A 17,146-nucleotide genomic window follows, 5' to 3' on the forward strand; every position below is an offset into this window, starting at 1 on the left:
TCTAAAGGGACAGCAGATACTCAGCTCCAGCTGCTTGTTGCCAGGAACTTCCATTACTTTTAGAAAATCTGAAAACCTGTATTTTTATGTGAAAATCTTATAATTTTTCAATGTTGGCAACTAATTCAAAATTTTAAAAATTTCCAAGCAGGTCAAACACATGGGCTAGATTTGGCTTGCTAGATGCTAGCTGGTGACCCCTCGGGAAAGGCTATGAAGTAACTGATGTGATGCAGCCAGCTCAGAGTCTCTTGCTTTTAGCTTAGCTTTTATCAGTATACCTGTGATTTATAATACATACTCAGGGCTTCCCTGGTGGCGCAGTGGTTGAGAATCTGCCTGCCAATACAGGGGACACGGGTTCAAGCCCTGGTCTGGGAAGATCCCACATGCCGCGGAGCATCTAGGCCCGTGAGCCACAACTACTGAGCCTGTGCGTCTGGAGTCTGTGCTCTGCAACAAGAGAGGCCGCAATAGTGAGAGGCCCGCACACCGTGATGAAGAGTGGCCCCCGCTTGCGGCAACTAGAGAAAGCCCTCTCACAGAAACGAAGACCCAAGACAGCCAAACAAACAAATAAATATATAATACATACCCAGTTCCCAGAGAGCTCTTAGCCCAGAAGGGGAAATGGGGTATACATATGTAAAGATAGGAGCTATAGTTGAAAATGTTCATGTGAATCACAAGATATCTGTAGAGAATGGAGAGATCATTTCCCTAGAAAAGAAGACAGGCTTCTTGGAAGAGGTGGCATGGGCTGGGCTCAGGAAGACTTGTGAAATCCAGTGGTCCCCAGCCACATGATCATACAGAGAATTTCATCAACTCCTTAATCTGAAATGTAATCAGAAATGTCACTTGATACTGTGTTTTTGACTGGGAAGACTCAGTGTCATAAAGATGACAATTCTCCCTAAAGTTAATGTATAAAAACTTGGTAGTCCCAATAAAAATATCTTCAGATTATTCCTGCAGCTAAACAAGTTGATTATAAAGTTCATTTGGAAGAACAACAAATAATAGTGAGAAAAATCCTGAAAAAGAAGAACAAAGAGCGGGAGCTTAACCCTACTAAATACTAAAACATGCTATGAAGCCTCTATAATTAAAATGAAACAGAACAGGAAAGTCAGAGAAAGACCCATTCATATGCAAATTTAATATGCGATAAAGACAACAGCTCAAATCAGAGGAAAAATGATAGACTTAAATTATATTCAGATCATTGGAGAGCCATATAGAAAAAGATAAAATTGCATCCGTTCCTGTCACACATCAGAATAAATCCCAAATGGATCAGAAATGTAAAGGTAATAAAGCAAACCATACAAGCACTAAAGAAGAAAAAACATTGTTGAATTCTTCTGTAGTCTGGGAATGGGGAAATCATTCCTATGACTTAAAAGGGAAAATATAGCTAAATTGATTACATTCCAAAAAATTTTGGGCACGGCAAAAGTTGTTATATGCAAAGTGAAAAGATAAACAAACTGGGAATAATATTTGCAACTTACATTGCAAAGAGTTCATGTATCTAATATATAAAAGAACTTCTAAAATTAGAGAAGAAAAAACCTATAAGCCTATAGAAAAATAGGCTAGAGAATTGTACCAACGGTTCACAGAGAAAGAAGTGCAAGTGGCTCTTATTTTGAAAGATGCTCAAATTTGCTCATAAGAGAAATGTAAATTAAAACTATACTGAGATATAATTTCTCACCTGATATTCAACTGGAAAAAATAAAAGTTTGACATTCTCTGTGGGTGCATCTCTGGAGAAACAGGATCTCAAGCTTTGCTGGTGGAAATGCATATTGTACAATCCCTATGGAGGAGAATATGACAATATCTGGAAAACTTACACATTTACCTTTGAACCAGCAATCCCATTTCTAAAAATATAACTCAAATATACACTGGCAAAACATGAAAAGATATATACACAAGGCTATTCACTGAGAACTGCTTGTAGCAGTGAAAGATTGGAAACAACCCAAATATCCATCCAAGGAAAACTGATTACATAAATTACAATACACTCATACAATGACAGGGCAACCAACCAACCTGGTTTGGGACACATGGAACTTTCAGTGGTAACACCAGGAGAGTCCTAGGCAAACCAGGACACGTTAGTCACTCTTACAATTGAGAACTATGCAACTGTAATGAAGGAATGAGCAGTATCTCTTTATACCAGTATGGAGTGATCATCAGGATACATAGTTACATGAAAAAAAGCAAAATGGAGGAAAGTATCGATATGTAGAGTATACTGCTACTACTTATTTAAATAAGGGGTGAATACAACACACACACACACACACACACACACACACACACTGCTTATGTTAACAAAAGAAAGAATAGAAAATAAACCATGAATATTATTTTTAATTGTTATATATAAGGAAATGGAGTGAGTAAGGTGGAAGGTATAGGAATACCAGCTAGACTTCTATGAATAAATCTTATTTTGTAGATTCGATTTGGAATCTTGCAAATATTCTATATAATTATAAAATAAAATTATAAAAAGAAACTCCAAAAAATAAAAATATATGACCTCTGTTTCAGACGACGGAGTAACTGGGACTGGACCAGCCCTTCCACCATGGGAAAGCATATGCAGTAACTACTGTTTTTAGATGTTTCACAGCAGGCAGTAGAGGACTGTAATCCATAAGAGAAATTGCCCTGGCTCTCTGCTTGGAGGTCCTGCTCCAGACCATGCAACACAGGGAGGTGGATTGCAAGCAGAGCACAGAAGTTTTGCTTGAGATGAGGGGGCACATATTAGAGTTCAAGGCTACTGAGGCAGTTGGAACTGCAAGACTGGGTACCAGATAGGAGGGACTTGTGTATAGAAAGAGTTGTGAAATCTGCATAGGGTGCCCTTAAGTCACCTTAAGTCTTTAGCCAAATGTAAAGAGTAGACACACAAGACTAGATTCTGGAAAGCCTGGCAGAGAACAGCTACAGAGGAACTGTGAGCTGAATGCAGATTCCAAAAGTCACAGCTCTGGGATACATATGAGATCTGATCATCCAGAGCAGAGGGACCTGCTGAACACTCTAAACATTCAGCCGTGATACTGGAAAAACCACGCCTTACAGTGTAGAGCTGTTATAGCTCCAGGGTAAAGACTACTCTAGACATACCTTAATGAAGCTTAAAAACAAGACTTCAAATGATCGAGCTGGCCCACTAGTAAATTAAGTGCCTGCCAGAAAAAAAATTCAAAACTCTTTAAAGAAGACACCACCAAATCCCAGACTCAACAACATATCATCCACAATACCTATCATACAATCAAAAATTATGAAACCTGTGAAGAAACAAGAAAAGGAGACCATAACCAGGAAAAATAATTAATAGTAATCAAGAGAAACAGATCCATAGGTGACACAGATATTGTAATTAGTAGACAATATCTTTAAAATGTCTATTATAAATACATTTTAAAGATTTCAAGGAAAATATAAATATAATGGGTGAACCTATAGAGGAATATCAGTAGACAAATGGCAACTATAAAACTGGAAATTCTAGAACTGAAAAGTATAATATAGGAAATGAAAATTTCAGTGGGACAAAACAGAAGATTTAGCACTGCAGGAGAAAAGATCAATGCACTTGAATATATATGACAAGAGAATCAATTCAAAATGAAGCACAGAGAGGAAAAGGTTTTAAAAAAAATGAACAGAGCCTCACTGACTGTTGGCATAATATCTAGCAGTCTACCACATGTGTAATTGGGATTCCAGAAGTAGAGGAGATTGAGAATGGAAAATAAAAAATATTTGAAGATATACTGGTCAATTTATTTTCCCCAAATTTGTTGAAAAATTCCAGTTTCCTTCAAAGAACTCAATGAACCTCAAGCGGGATAAACACAGGGAATAGATAAGCTACATTATAGACAAATTGCTTAAACCAAAGATACAAAGAACACCTTAAAAGTAGCTAAGGCCAAAAGACAAGTATATGGTGGAGAAAAATGGAAAACCACCCACTTTTTATTACAAATAATGTGAGGCAGGAAAAAATATAAAGACATATTCAAAGTGCTGAGATAAAGGGGGAAAAACCACCCTGACAAACTAGAATTTTATATCCAGGGAAATAACCTTCAAAAATAAAAGCAAAATAAAGACATTTTCAGAACAAAAGCTGGAAGGATTTGTCATCAGAAGATCTTCACTGCAAGATATAGTAAAGTTCTTCAGGTGAAACATGAATCTAGCTGAAGAAATGGAGAGATGAAAATAGTAAATATGTAGGGAGATATAAAAGGTTTTTCCCTCCTTGTTTCTTAATTTTTGAAAATATAATGGGTGTTTTAAAGCAAAAGCAGTAATGTATTGTGGAGTTTATAACATGTGGAAGTCAAATGTATCATAGTGACAGAAAGGATGAGTAGGGAGTAAATGGAAATGTACTGTTGTAAATTTTTTATATTACATGTGAGTTAATACACTATTAACTCTAAGTAGACTATGGTAAGTTAAGGATGCATACTGTTTCCATAAATCAACCATTAGATATAAAACAGGGAAGTCTAACTAAAAAGCCCACAGAGGAGATAAAATAGAATACAGAAAATAGAATACAAAAAAAGAATGCAGGAAAGAAGGCAAAAAGGAAGAAAGAACATATGAACAAATATAAAGCAAATAGCAAGATTGTAGACATAAAGCTCACCATATCAATAATTATATGACTTCACATTAAATAGACTGAGCACTCCAGTTCAAAGGCAGACATTTTCAGACTGTATAAAAAGGCAAGACCCAAGTACAGGCTGTCATCAAGAAATGCTCTTTAAATATAAAAGCACAGGTAAGATTGAAAGTAAATAAATGTGAAAGGATATGTCATGCATTATTAAGCATAAGAAGGCTGGGGTAGGCAAAGATTCCTTGGCTAGGACACAGAAAGTACTAACCATAAAAGATCGATAAATTTATCTTCCCCAAAATCAAAAACTTTGCTTATCAAAAGACATCAATTAAGAGAATGAAAATGTAAGCCACAACTAGGAAAAACTATTCACAATTACATAAGTCTGACAAAGGATTTTCATCTAGAATATATAAAGAACTCATATAACAATAACCAAGACAATTCCATTTTTTTAATGGCAAAACAATTGGACAGACACTTTCCAAAAGAAGATATACAAATGCCAAATAAACAACTGAAAAAGTGCTTTATGTTATTAGTCGTTAGGGAAATGCAAATTAAAACCATAATGAGATACAAGTACAAATGCTTCAAAAAGGTAAAATTGAAAAGATGGACAACTTCAAATGTTGGCAAGGATGTGTATTGCTGACAACACTGTAAAATTGGTCAACCACTTGGGAAAATGGTCTGGCAGTTTCTTATAAGGGTAAATATATACCTCCCAGCAATTCCACTCTTGGGAATTTACATAAGACTGCTCAGAAAAAGACTATGTACAAGAATGTCCTGGATGCAGCTTTATTTATAATAACCAAAATGGGAAGCAGTTTAACTGTCCATCAATAGGAGCTTGGATAAACAAACGATGAGTATTTGTCCATGGAATACTATTCAGCAATAAAACAGAACAAACTACTGATACACACAACATGAATGAATCTCAAAAACATTATGCTGAGTGAAAGGAGTCAAACACAAAAGAGTTCATACTATAAATCCATTTATGTACAATTCCACAGCAAACTGATCTATGGTGAAAGGTATCAGAGGGGTGGCTACTTTGGGGTGGGGTATCAGGTGGGGTAAAGGCTGATAGTGACTAGGAAAAATGCACTGTGTTTTCTTTTATTCTCCCACTCACAGTACTTCTGAAACAAGATGTGTGGGGTTTTCCCCACATGGACCAATTCTCCAACACGAGTGGGATGTCCTACAATTCAATTCATTTCTGATGCTATCTACCTAGAGTTAGTATCAGATGGTCCCACAAGTTAAGGGCTCAGTCCCACAAGGCTGCCTCCATTTCAGATGCCAATTTCAAGTCCTATGTTGTCACCTGTACTTCTGACAGAATGGCTATAAATGGAGTTCCCATGATCCCTCCTTGGGTTTAATAATTTGTTAGAATGGCTCACAGAACTCAGGGAAACACTCGCTTATGTTTACCAGTTTATTATAAAGGATGTAATACAAGATGAATAGCCAAATGAAGAGATACAAAGGGTGAGATTCAGAAGCACAGGAGCTTCTGTCCCTGTGGAGTTGGGGTGTGCCACCCCCCTGGCGCAGGATGCGTTCATCAACCTGGAAGCTTTCTCAATCCCATGCTTTTGGAATTTTTATGGAGGCTTCATGACGTAGGTGTAATCAATTACTGACTGAATTTCCAGCCCCTCTCCCTTCTCTGGAGAATGGGTCCTGGGGCTGAAATTACCAAGCTTCTAATCATTACTAGTTCTTTCTGGTGACCAGCCTCCATCCAGGATCCCACCAAGAGTCACCTCATTAGAACAATGAATGCTCCTATTGTCCAGAAAATTCCAAGGGATTTAGAATCTTTGTGTCAGTAACTGGGGTCAAAGACCAAATATTAGAACAAAAGATGTTCCTAACATCCCTTTTCAGAAGAGATTTAGGAGTTCTTAATCAGAACTTGGAGGCAGAGACAAATATATATATATATATATATATATATATATATATATATTTAACATCTTTATTGGGGTATAATTGCTTTACAATGGTGTGTTAGTTTCTGCTTTATAACAAAGTGAATCAGTCATACATAAACATATGTTCCCATATGTCTTCCCTCTTGCGTCTCCCTCCCTCCCACCCTCCCTATCCCACCCCTCCAGGCGGTCACAAAGCACCGAGCCAATATCCCTGTGCCATGCGGCTGCTTCCCACTAGCTATCTACCTTACTACGTTTGTTAGTGTGTATATGCCCATGACTCTCTCTCGCCCTGTCACAGCTCACCCTTCCCAAATATATATATTTATTATTTCACAAGGAGCTTTCTGGGCTGTGGACAATCTATATCCTGATTGGGCTGTGAGTTACATGGGTATATGCATTTGTCAAAGGTCATCAAACTGTAAAATCATTTATAATGTAAAAACTTTAAGATCTGAGAATGTCACTGTGAAAATTATACCTCGAAAAACAGAAATAAAACAATTAAATGGACTTAATTATGTATGTATTTGTTGGCATAACCATACATACAGAAATATTCCAAGTGACTTTAAAACACAATAATTTGACTGTACATCCTAAAAAGTATGTACTCTAAGGACAAAAATATTTGCAAGAAAAGATCATAAGTCTTTTCAGTAATCACATCACATTGGTGATGGTACTGTGGTGTTGTTATTTTCAGACTGTATTGTGTGATAAAGAAAATGAATAATTCAGTGATACTCTAATGCTATCATTGTCATTGTCATTGAGAACCTGGATTCTCATCTTAGGAGAAAGGAGATACAGATAGAAGATTTTTAAAAGTTAAATAAAAAATTCCTAAAGTACTGAACTTAAATAGAAAGCATTGCTATTGAAAACATGACATACTTTACCCTTAAAATAATTATCAAGCCCTGTCTGCTAAAAAGACCTAAAAATAATAACCAGTGTCAGTGAGCTCCCTTAATAACTATATTACTGTCTTGAAATATCATTTCCCACCAATAGGAACTAGGGGTTCTTGGAGAAGTGGCTGATTCAGGTCAGGTGTAATAAAAAGAAAATGTACAAGATGAGCCTAGAACATCTTATTCTTGATAACAAGGAGACTATTGACAACTACAAGGACATGTCAAAAGAACTCCATAATCAACTTGAAGAAGATGTTCCCACTAGTCAAATATGGGATAATTTGAGCATCAGTAAGGACAATAACTGCAAAGGATTGAAACATTCAGTATGTTTAAATTCATGAATTCATTATGATATTAAAACAAAATAAGACTAATTGAATGGCACAGAAAATGCAAGATAATCAACTTTTGCAAATTGAAAATTGGTGAAGAAATGGAAAGAATCAAGCATTTATTCTGCATTCTCTTTTCAAAATATATCACTGGAAACCTAATAATAAATGGGGAGACATTTCTCTCTCTAGAAATGTTCCACCTAATAAATGAAGAAGAATATTACTGCTTTGAAATCCCTAATGAACTAATGAATCTGGCAATGGGCAGCAACAGCTAACATCACAAGCAAGTCAATCAGACATTATGAACCTCCCAGTGGAAGAACACAGCACCACCTAGGAAACAGTTTTGCTGAAAAAAATTGAAATGGAATCAGATCAAGCCTCTAGATCTAATTACAGAGAATAGGAGAGCATGTTAAACAACACCATGAGGATGCAATCTTAAAGTTCACTTCTCTGTGAGCTACTCTACAAGATAATTTGGTTTCTTCCTCAAACAAATTGCAAGGCAGAGAGAGAGTGAGTAGCAATAGATTAAAGAGGCCTAAGTGACATTTCAACCAAACCAAATATGTAGAGTTTATTTGGATCCAAATCCAAATAAACAAAGAAAAAAAAAAACATTATGAGGCAATTGGAAACAGGAACACTGACTGAAAATTTAATAATATTAAGGAAATGTTATTAAATTTTAGACATGGTAAGATATTGTAATTTTATTTTACTTTTTATTGAAGTATAGTTGATTTACAATATTGTGTTAGTTTCAGGTGTACGGCATAGTGATTCAGTATTTTTGCAAACTATATTCCATTATAATTTTATAAGATAATGGGTATAATTCCCTGTGCTATATGGTATATCTTTGTTGTTTATCTGTTTTATATACAGTACTTTATATCTGTTAATCTCATACCCTAAATTTGTCCCTCCTCTCTTCCCTCTCCCCTTTGGTAACCACAAGCTTGTTTTCTATATAGGTGAATCTGTTTCTGTTTTGTGTATACGTTCATTTGTATTATTTTTTAGATTCCACATTTAAGTGATATAGTATTTGTCTTTCTCTGTCTGACTTATTTCTATTAAGCATAATATTCTCTATGTTCATCCACATTGCTGCAAATGGCAGTATTTCATTCTTTTTTATGGCTGAGTAATATTCCATTTGTATGTGTATATAGATATATAGCTCCCATATCTCATCTTCTTAATCCAATCATGTATTGATGGGCACTTGTAGTTTTTCAGAGTTCTTATTTTTAGAAATACATACTGAAATTTTTACAGATGAAATAATTATAGGAAGTTCGAGGGATTGGGGTAATGATCAAGGAAAAACATAGGACCATATGAAGCATTAATGTGCAACAGGCTTTACTGCATGATGCTTGGACAGTTGCATGAGAGGGGAAGTGCATCATAACATGAGGCCATCCAGAGCTTAGGGCAGGGAGGGGGCAAGGGTACACTCAGGGGAGACGGGGATCAGAGAGAGGGTGTAGGTGTCTAGATGATGTCTGTTTGTCGCTCTTCGGTGTGGTGGGGAGTCTCTGGGTCAGGGAACTTGGAGGGCAGCTTGGGGTCTCATAACTACAAGTCCCCATCTTATCAATGGTCAGGAGGTGCTGGATGAGGTTTCCAGGGTGTGCAAAGCAGTCTCTAAGTGCCTAAAAATCTGCTTGTTTGCGATGTTTTGAAAACAATTGGATGTGTAAAAATTTGGGTTTGACTTTTTTTTTTTTAACAGTTTTATTTGATTATTTTTTAACATCTTTATTGGAGTATAATTGCCTTACAATGGTGTGTTACTTTCTGCTTTACAACAAAATGAATCAGTTATATATATACATATGTTCCCATATCTCTTCCCTCTTGCGTCTCCCTCCCTCCCACCCTCCCTATCCCACCCCTCCAGGGTTTTTAAGTTAATGGGTCCGAACCGTCAGTGAAGAAATAAACCTAGGAATCAATACACAGAGGCCATCTTTGGCTCATTTATAACAATATATAAAAAGGTATGATTTCTGGGGCTTCCCTGGTGGCGCAGTGGTTGAGAGTCCGCCTGCCGATGCAGGGGACACAGGTTTGTGCCCCGGTCCGGGAAGATCCCACATGCCGTGGAGCGGCTGTGCCCGTGAGCCATGGCCGCTGAGCCTGAGCATCCGGAGCCCGCTCCGCAAGGGGAGACGCCACAGCAGTGAGAGGCCCGCGTACCGCAAAAACAAACAAACATAAAAGGTATGATTTCCGACTTTTCCTTCAAAGTAATCTGGGAGAGGGGAAGTGGCTAAGAGTAATGAAAGAAGACTGGCTATGAGTTGCTAATTGTTGAGGCTGGGTGATGAGCGCACGAGGGTTCATTAATATTCACTCTACGTTTGTATAGGTTTGAAATTTTCTCGATAAAAGGTTAACTACTCCATGGTTTTTTGTGACCCAGGAAAGAAGGAACAGATGTCTCTCTCTCAACACAATCTAGGTCTGAAAATCCTTCCCAAGAGGCTTGGTTTTCTTCTGGGGCTTGAAAGAGTTGCTTTTCTGGAGACCTCTCCTAAATTTCAGTGATCTAAAAGAGCATTTTGAGCCCCTAGTCCCTCGGCAGGGATTCAGCTGGCCACCAGGAGAGAATGAAAAGGGTAGCAACAAGCAGAGGACCAAATAGGATGTGGGATTTAGGTAGCCAGAGGGGTGAAGGAAAGGAAGGAGGCCCAGGAAGGTGAAAGACCACCCCCCCTACACACACACCAAAACCAACTTTTCTTTCATTATTCTGTTCAACCACAAACCCAGGCAAGGGCACCATAGGAAACTATTCCTTCTAAGTAATCTGGGAGTGGAGAAGTAGGTCAGAGTAATGAAATGCGATTGGCCATGAGTTGCTACTTATTGAGGCTGGGTGTTGGGTACTCAGGGTTCACTGATACTCTGTCCTTTTGTATAGGTTCAATACCAGCCATCCACTTGCTGTGTGACTTTAGGCAGATTCCATGCCCTCTCTGGGCCACCACCTCCTTATTAGTGTTCTAAGCTCATTTATAGAAGTTGCAGAATTAGCTACTCAGGGTGCAGGGCAAAGGGCTTGCTCGGGTCACACATTTTATCAGGAATATTTTTCATTGAGAGATCAGTAAGCTTTGGGAAAGAGGAGAGAGCTTATGGGAGAGAAAAGGAATAGGGAGGGAAGCAGTGCAGGGGTTCACAAAAACAAACAGAGAAGTTGCCCAGTGTGTTCCCAGCTGGATAAGGAGGGAGAGATGGAGGCATGGGCATAATTTAGAGAAACACTTCAGTGCAACAATGTAATAGAAATCACCCCAGCCCCTCCTGGCTCCCGGAGCCTGACTCTTGAATCGTCAGTGAGTAATGATGTGTAGCCCTGCAGGCTGACACTCAGATTTCGATTTGAGCAATCAGTCCTGTGATTTGTTTTTGTCAAGACTAACAGTATCTCTGCAGATCCTCCACTTCAAAGACCTGAGGGTTTGGCAGCTGAGTGCTGGCGGCAGCTACTACACAGAGAGAAGGAAAACAGCTGAAAGGGGTTTTTGCCCCCAGGTGCCAAGGTGAACTTTGGCTCCACGGCCAAGGCTTTTTTTTTTTTGCGGTAGGCGGGCCTTTCACTGTTGTGGCCTCTCCCGTTGCGGAGCACAGGCTCCGGACGCACAGGCTCAGTGGCCATGGCTCACGGGCCCAGCCGCTCCGCGCATGTGGGATCTTCCCAGACTGGGGCACGAACCCGTGTCCCCTGCATCGGCAGGCGGACTCTCAACCACTGCGCCACCAGGGAAGCCCTCAATGTGTAACCTTTAGCAAGTTTCAGCACCTCCTTATCTGTTAAACAAGGTTACTTACAGTTCCCAACTCTGAGTGAAGCTTAAAAGAGCTAACCTACATAAAGCACTTTCGTGATGTTAACTGTTACGAAAAGGTAAACGAGCCATAGTCTCTGCTGGCAAGGAATTCATAATCTAGTAGGAAAGATCAAGCTAGGGATAGAAATGGCAACATTGGAGGCATACAGTGCTAATGTCTCGAGGGTGGGAAAGATAAAGTGTCAACGTGAATACAGAAGAGAGAAGCAATCATTCTTGTGGCCAAAGACAGGACACGTTCCCCGGGGGGTAGTGAAATATTTTAGCTGGACTAAGGGTGGATAAAGTTTGGGCAGCAGAGGCCAGATGGCAAGAGCAAGAGAGCGAGACCAGGAGCCGGAGGAGGCCTGGCAGAGGGAGGTGTGTATGAAGATGTCAAGAACCCCATTTGGCTGAAGAGTAAGTTTCGTGATGAGACGTGGGGGAGATAAAGATGGGAAGGGGCTGGAACTCTGGGTTGGGCTCTTTTGGGGCCAAGGAGCAGAGAGACACACTCAAGCTCACTTTGAAAACCAGAGATATTTTAAGGGAGAGATGCAGGAAAACCCCTGGAACTGGGGCATAGGGATTTTAAGAGTGCTGGTGTTGGGGGCTGGGGTGGGATGAATTGGGAGATTGGGATTGACTTGTATACACAATTGACACTATGTATAAAATAGATAATTAATGAAAACCTACTCTATAGCACAGGGAACTCTACTCAGTGCTCTGTGGTGACCTAAATGGAAAGGAAATCCAAAAAAGAGGGGATATATGTATACGTATAGCTGATTCACTTTGCTGTACAGTAGAAACTAACACAACATTGTAAAGCAACTATACTCCAATAAAAAGTAATAATAAAAAGAGTGTTGGTGTTTTGCACAGGCTGGGTGGTAGACTTGTTTATTCAACAAAGGATGACTCAGCATCACTGGGTCCCCAGTCTAGGTCCCTGCCCTTGTGGGCAAATAACCATGGAAACAAGTCAGTGAGACAATTTCACATAGTGATGACTTTTGCAAAGAAAATAAAAAGCAGAGTACTAGGACAACAACTGGCAGGGGCAAAGGGATAAGCATTTATTGGGGGTGGGGGCGGGGATTAGGAAGGAGATCTCTGAGCTGAAACCTACGTGGTGGAAAAGCTAGTTAGCAAAGATCTGGGAGAACTGTGAGTGCAGAGGTTCTGAAGTAAGAGTGAATGATCTTGGACTGGCAGCAGAGGAAGCCAGAGAAAGACAGAGGTAGGGCCCCATCATGGAAATACCATGCTTCTTAGGCTATGGTAAGGGGGTTGGAATTTATTCTAAGAGTGAAGGGAAGAGATTCAAGGGTCGTAAGCGGAGGAGTGACATAATCTGTTGGGCATGATTACAAGCCAGCCCCGGCTGCTGTGTGGGGACACATTGTCACCGGAAGGCCTGGAAACAGAATACTAAAGAGGAGGCTGCCCCAGTGTCCAGGTGTGGGATCGTGCGTTCTGGGTCCAGAGAAGCTCTGGGGACCTTGACGGGGAATTTGTGTGTCTTCCCAAGAGGGGATCTGATAAGTAATTTATGGAGCATATCTTCTGGTATCTTCTGCAGCCACAGCCATGGTGCAGATCTGAATACACTGCCAGGAAAAGACATCCCTGGACATGCTGTTCGAGAGAAAAAAGCATATTGCACAACTGCACAGATATTTTATGAGCCCAGCTACATAAAATTAAACACTCATTTTTATACCAGTTTATCTACGTATAAAGAGACCTCTGGGAAGATACTCATGGAATTGTTATCAGATTTTTCTGAGAAGCAAAGTGTTTTGTTTTTGCTTTTTTATTACATTCTTTGAACTTTTCTGAGTTAAATTTTTTTCAGTGAGTATGCATCATTTGTACAAGAGCCTAGTAACTTTTGTAAAAAAAAAAAGAAACAAAACAGGAGAAGGAAGGAGAGAGGGTGGAACAAGAGAAGGAAGGAAATTAAGAAAATAAAAGAAAGTACAATCTCTCTGTGCCCCTAACCCTGCCACACATAAATGCGCGCGCGCGCACACACACACACACACACACACACACACACACACGGAATGTGAAAGGCAGCCAGAACAACTCCAGATGTGACTGTCCAAGGACATCACCATAGCCTTGGAGAGTTCCTCTTGGAGAGCGTGATTAATCCTGCTACAACAGGGCTAGGTGCCCAGAGCAAAGATCCTTCACTCCTTGAGAAGCCAGCTTTGAATTTCAGAGGCAGGAAGCAGAGATGGCACCTTTGAAGGCTCCCTCTGGACACACGCACGCACCACATAACACTTGGAAGCTGAGAAGCTGCCTTTAACCACCTGTAGGGAGTTGCCAGTTCATCCAGGTGTTACCGACCACAGTTCTTGGCTTTCCCCAATCAATAGAAATTGACTAGAGGCCAGACAAGAAATTCAGGCAAGGCTTTGTTGGGGCCCCTGCTGCAGCAGCAGCGGGGAGCAATAACAAACAACAGGTTCCCTTGCTTGCTCGCTCCCTGAGGGGGGGGCAAGCTTGTTTCTTATATGGGGTGAGGATAGGGGTGCGTCCAGGGGTAGGGCCGGAGGGATAGCTTAGGTGTTTTGCTCACCCCTTAGGTGGTGGTGTGTGCAGGGGGCATGCTTCCGTGCTTTTGCTCCTGACACCCTGTTTTTGCTCCAGGCTCTTCAAAAGTGGCAGTTGGGTTTTTTGGTCTCTTTGTATCTTTTGGGGGCAGAATTTGCCCAACTGCAATGCACACAGTTATTTTTAGTCCCGTATAGTTTCTTTGTATTTTGTTGCTTGAGGAGAGGTGTGTCCATGTGCAAGCACTGCAGCAAAGGGTCTCAGGTCCCAGCAAAGGTCCCAGGTCCCAGGCCTGTCTCACAGGGGCGGGAGGGAAGTGTCTGAGTAGAAATAAACCAGAGCATGGGATGGACAGGACCTGCTATCTGGAGATGCAGGCTCAGCGGGATGAGCTTGCAAATCTCTCTTTATCCTCAGAATGAAAACTCAGAGCTTACCAGGTGATGGGATGGTCAGGACGGAAAGGAAAGGGGAGAAGGTAGAGCAGGTGTGCTGGTTCGTGGAGCTTAGTGAGCGACTCCTACGTGCTACTATTTGTCCCTTGGTATCTATGATTACAAGCTCCTGGCCCTCCAGATGCGTTTTATTTGACCCACAGTGTTTAAAAACTTTGAATTAGTTGCCAAGTTCTAAAAATTGGGATTTTTTTACATTAATGAATTTCTGTTTTTTTCCTGGAAAATTAGGAAAATCCATTCCCTGGGCTCTCCTTCCCACAGGGGAACAATCAGGTGGAGCCGAGTGGCAGCTTCCCCTTCAGGACTGTGCACTGCTCAGTGACCTCTCATCTCAATTACTTTCCTGGGCCATGTAGGCCTGTGCCTTTGCTACCCCTGATATTTATAACAGCTCCTTTACTCCTTTCACAAACCTGTGATGGAGGAACTATGTGCATTTTATGGAAGCGGAAACAGGCTCAGAGAGGTTACATGACTTGGTCAAGATCACACAGCTTTCAGTAGCAGAGCAAGGATTCAAACCTGACCTCAGAGCCTATACCCTCGGCAGTGAAGCAAAGTCACAGAACGAGGAACTGAGGAGCCAGTGAGTCATCTCCCAAGTTGCTGGCCAGAGTCTCTTTAAGGTTCCTCTTTCCAGAAAGAACTGGTCCTCCAGCTTAGGACACGGTGAGCCCCGGGTGGTAGGCAGCAGGTCCCTTTTGAGTACAAAGCGTTATGGGCACAGCAGCAGGGAGTCAGGAGGGTTTTCTACCTGTGAATTGGGGCAAGTGAGGGAGCCAAAGGGTTTTTAATCTGGGTTGAGACCTCATTGCCTGAGGTGTGGCCTGAGTGAGGGAGGGTGGGCATAACCTGAGTGGGAGGGGCACTGTTTCCCCATCCCCATTTCCATACTTGAACTAGAGTAGCTTGCTGTTTTCTCTTTTCTGTGTCAGGACTCTATTTAAAACCTCCTTTAGGCAAAGGGGGATTTTGCTGCTCAAAAATAATTTGAAAAAATTTGACATTTTGAGTTTGTGTCCAAAAGCCATAGATACATATTTCATGTGTGGCTAAGAAGCTATCACTGGGAACTGTCAAATGAGCCCCATGGGCCATGGCCAGCCTCTTATCTTCAGCTTTCAGGAGGGGCCTCCTGCTAGATTCACCTCCCTGCCATGGCTCCTGAAATGGAACCCGCCCTCCCAGGACTCCAAGCAGGGCCCAGAATTTGTTTGTGTGGATTTGCATAAAAAGCTTCACTGAATGAGATTCACTAAAAGCAGGTGAGATTCACAGAGTCCCCCAGGGCAGTGATTTTCTCTTTGAATTTCATTTTCTCTTGAGAAGCACACACTTCACTTCTCTGGCTTTCTCCCTCCACTGGACCTGCACTCCCTTCCTGTTCCCTTATTTCGATATACCACACACTCATAGACACAGATGCACATGCATGGCATGCACACACGTATACAAACACGTGTGTACGCATGCACGCACACACATAAGTGCTCATGCACAGGCACCCAACAAGCTTTAAGTCACTGAACAAGTGACTGTGTTTTTTCTATCACAGACGATCCTGGAGTTTGACTCTGGCCTAATGTCAGGCTGGGGTGCAAAGAAGAAGCTTCCAGCCCATTACCTGAGAAACGCCTGTCATTGGTTTGGGTATAGCAGTGTGGCTTCCAAGGAGACATTAGTGAGACCCCACCCTGTGTCACTGAGTCAGCCCTCGGAGACTGAGGCTCAGGAATCTGTACTGGAACCTCAGGAGAGTCTGAAGACTGGCCAGCTTGGGAACCCCTGAGGAAACCCTCTCCTTCTGTTCCTAGGTTGCATCTATATTCTTGGCAAAGATCTTCAGACACAATGTCACCCAGACCTTCTCATCTACCCTGTGCATGGTGAGCTACTCTAATAGTAAGGAGTCAGGCATCACCACGGGATGGGGTGGAAGCTCTCAGTGGACCCTCCCAACAGCCTGTAAGCCTAACATGGAGATACCTGCCACTCAGAGACCCAGCCCTGCCAAGAAACCCAAACGGCTCTGTCCCTGGGCACTGAGGATGAAATGAATGGACTCCCCCCACCAACCTGCATGTCATTTCCTGGCTAGACCAGGCACCTTGGGGGCGCTACGTGGGGCTCCCTGCTGGTTAAGGCTGCAAGCCCACTTCTGTCTTGTGGGCTGGGTCCCTCACACCCTCCTCTCCTTCTGTATCGTCCCACCCGCCGTGAGCCCAGTTTGTGCACTTCTTCCTATCTCGCCCACCTGCTCTGTCTCCCAGGTGTCTGCCCACCCCCACCCTACACAGCTCTTGGCCATGTCCACTCCCCTCCAAACCCTTCCCCCAGTAATAGTAACC

The sequence above is a fragment of the Pseudorca crassidens genome, chromosome 3 (genome assembly GCF_039906515.1).
Source record: "Pseudorca crassidens isolate mPseCra1 chromosome 3, mPseCra1.hap1, whole genome shotgun sequence".
Taxonomy (NCBI): domain Eukaryota; kingdom Metazoa; phylum Chordata; class Mammalia; order Artiodactyla; family Delphinidae; genus Pseudorca; species Pseudorca crassidens.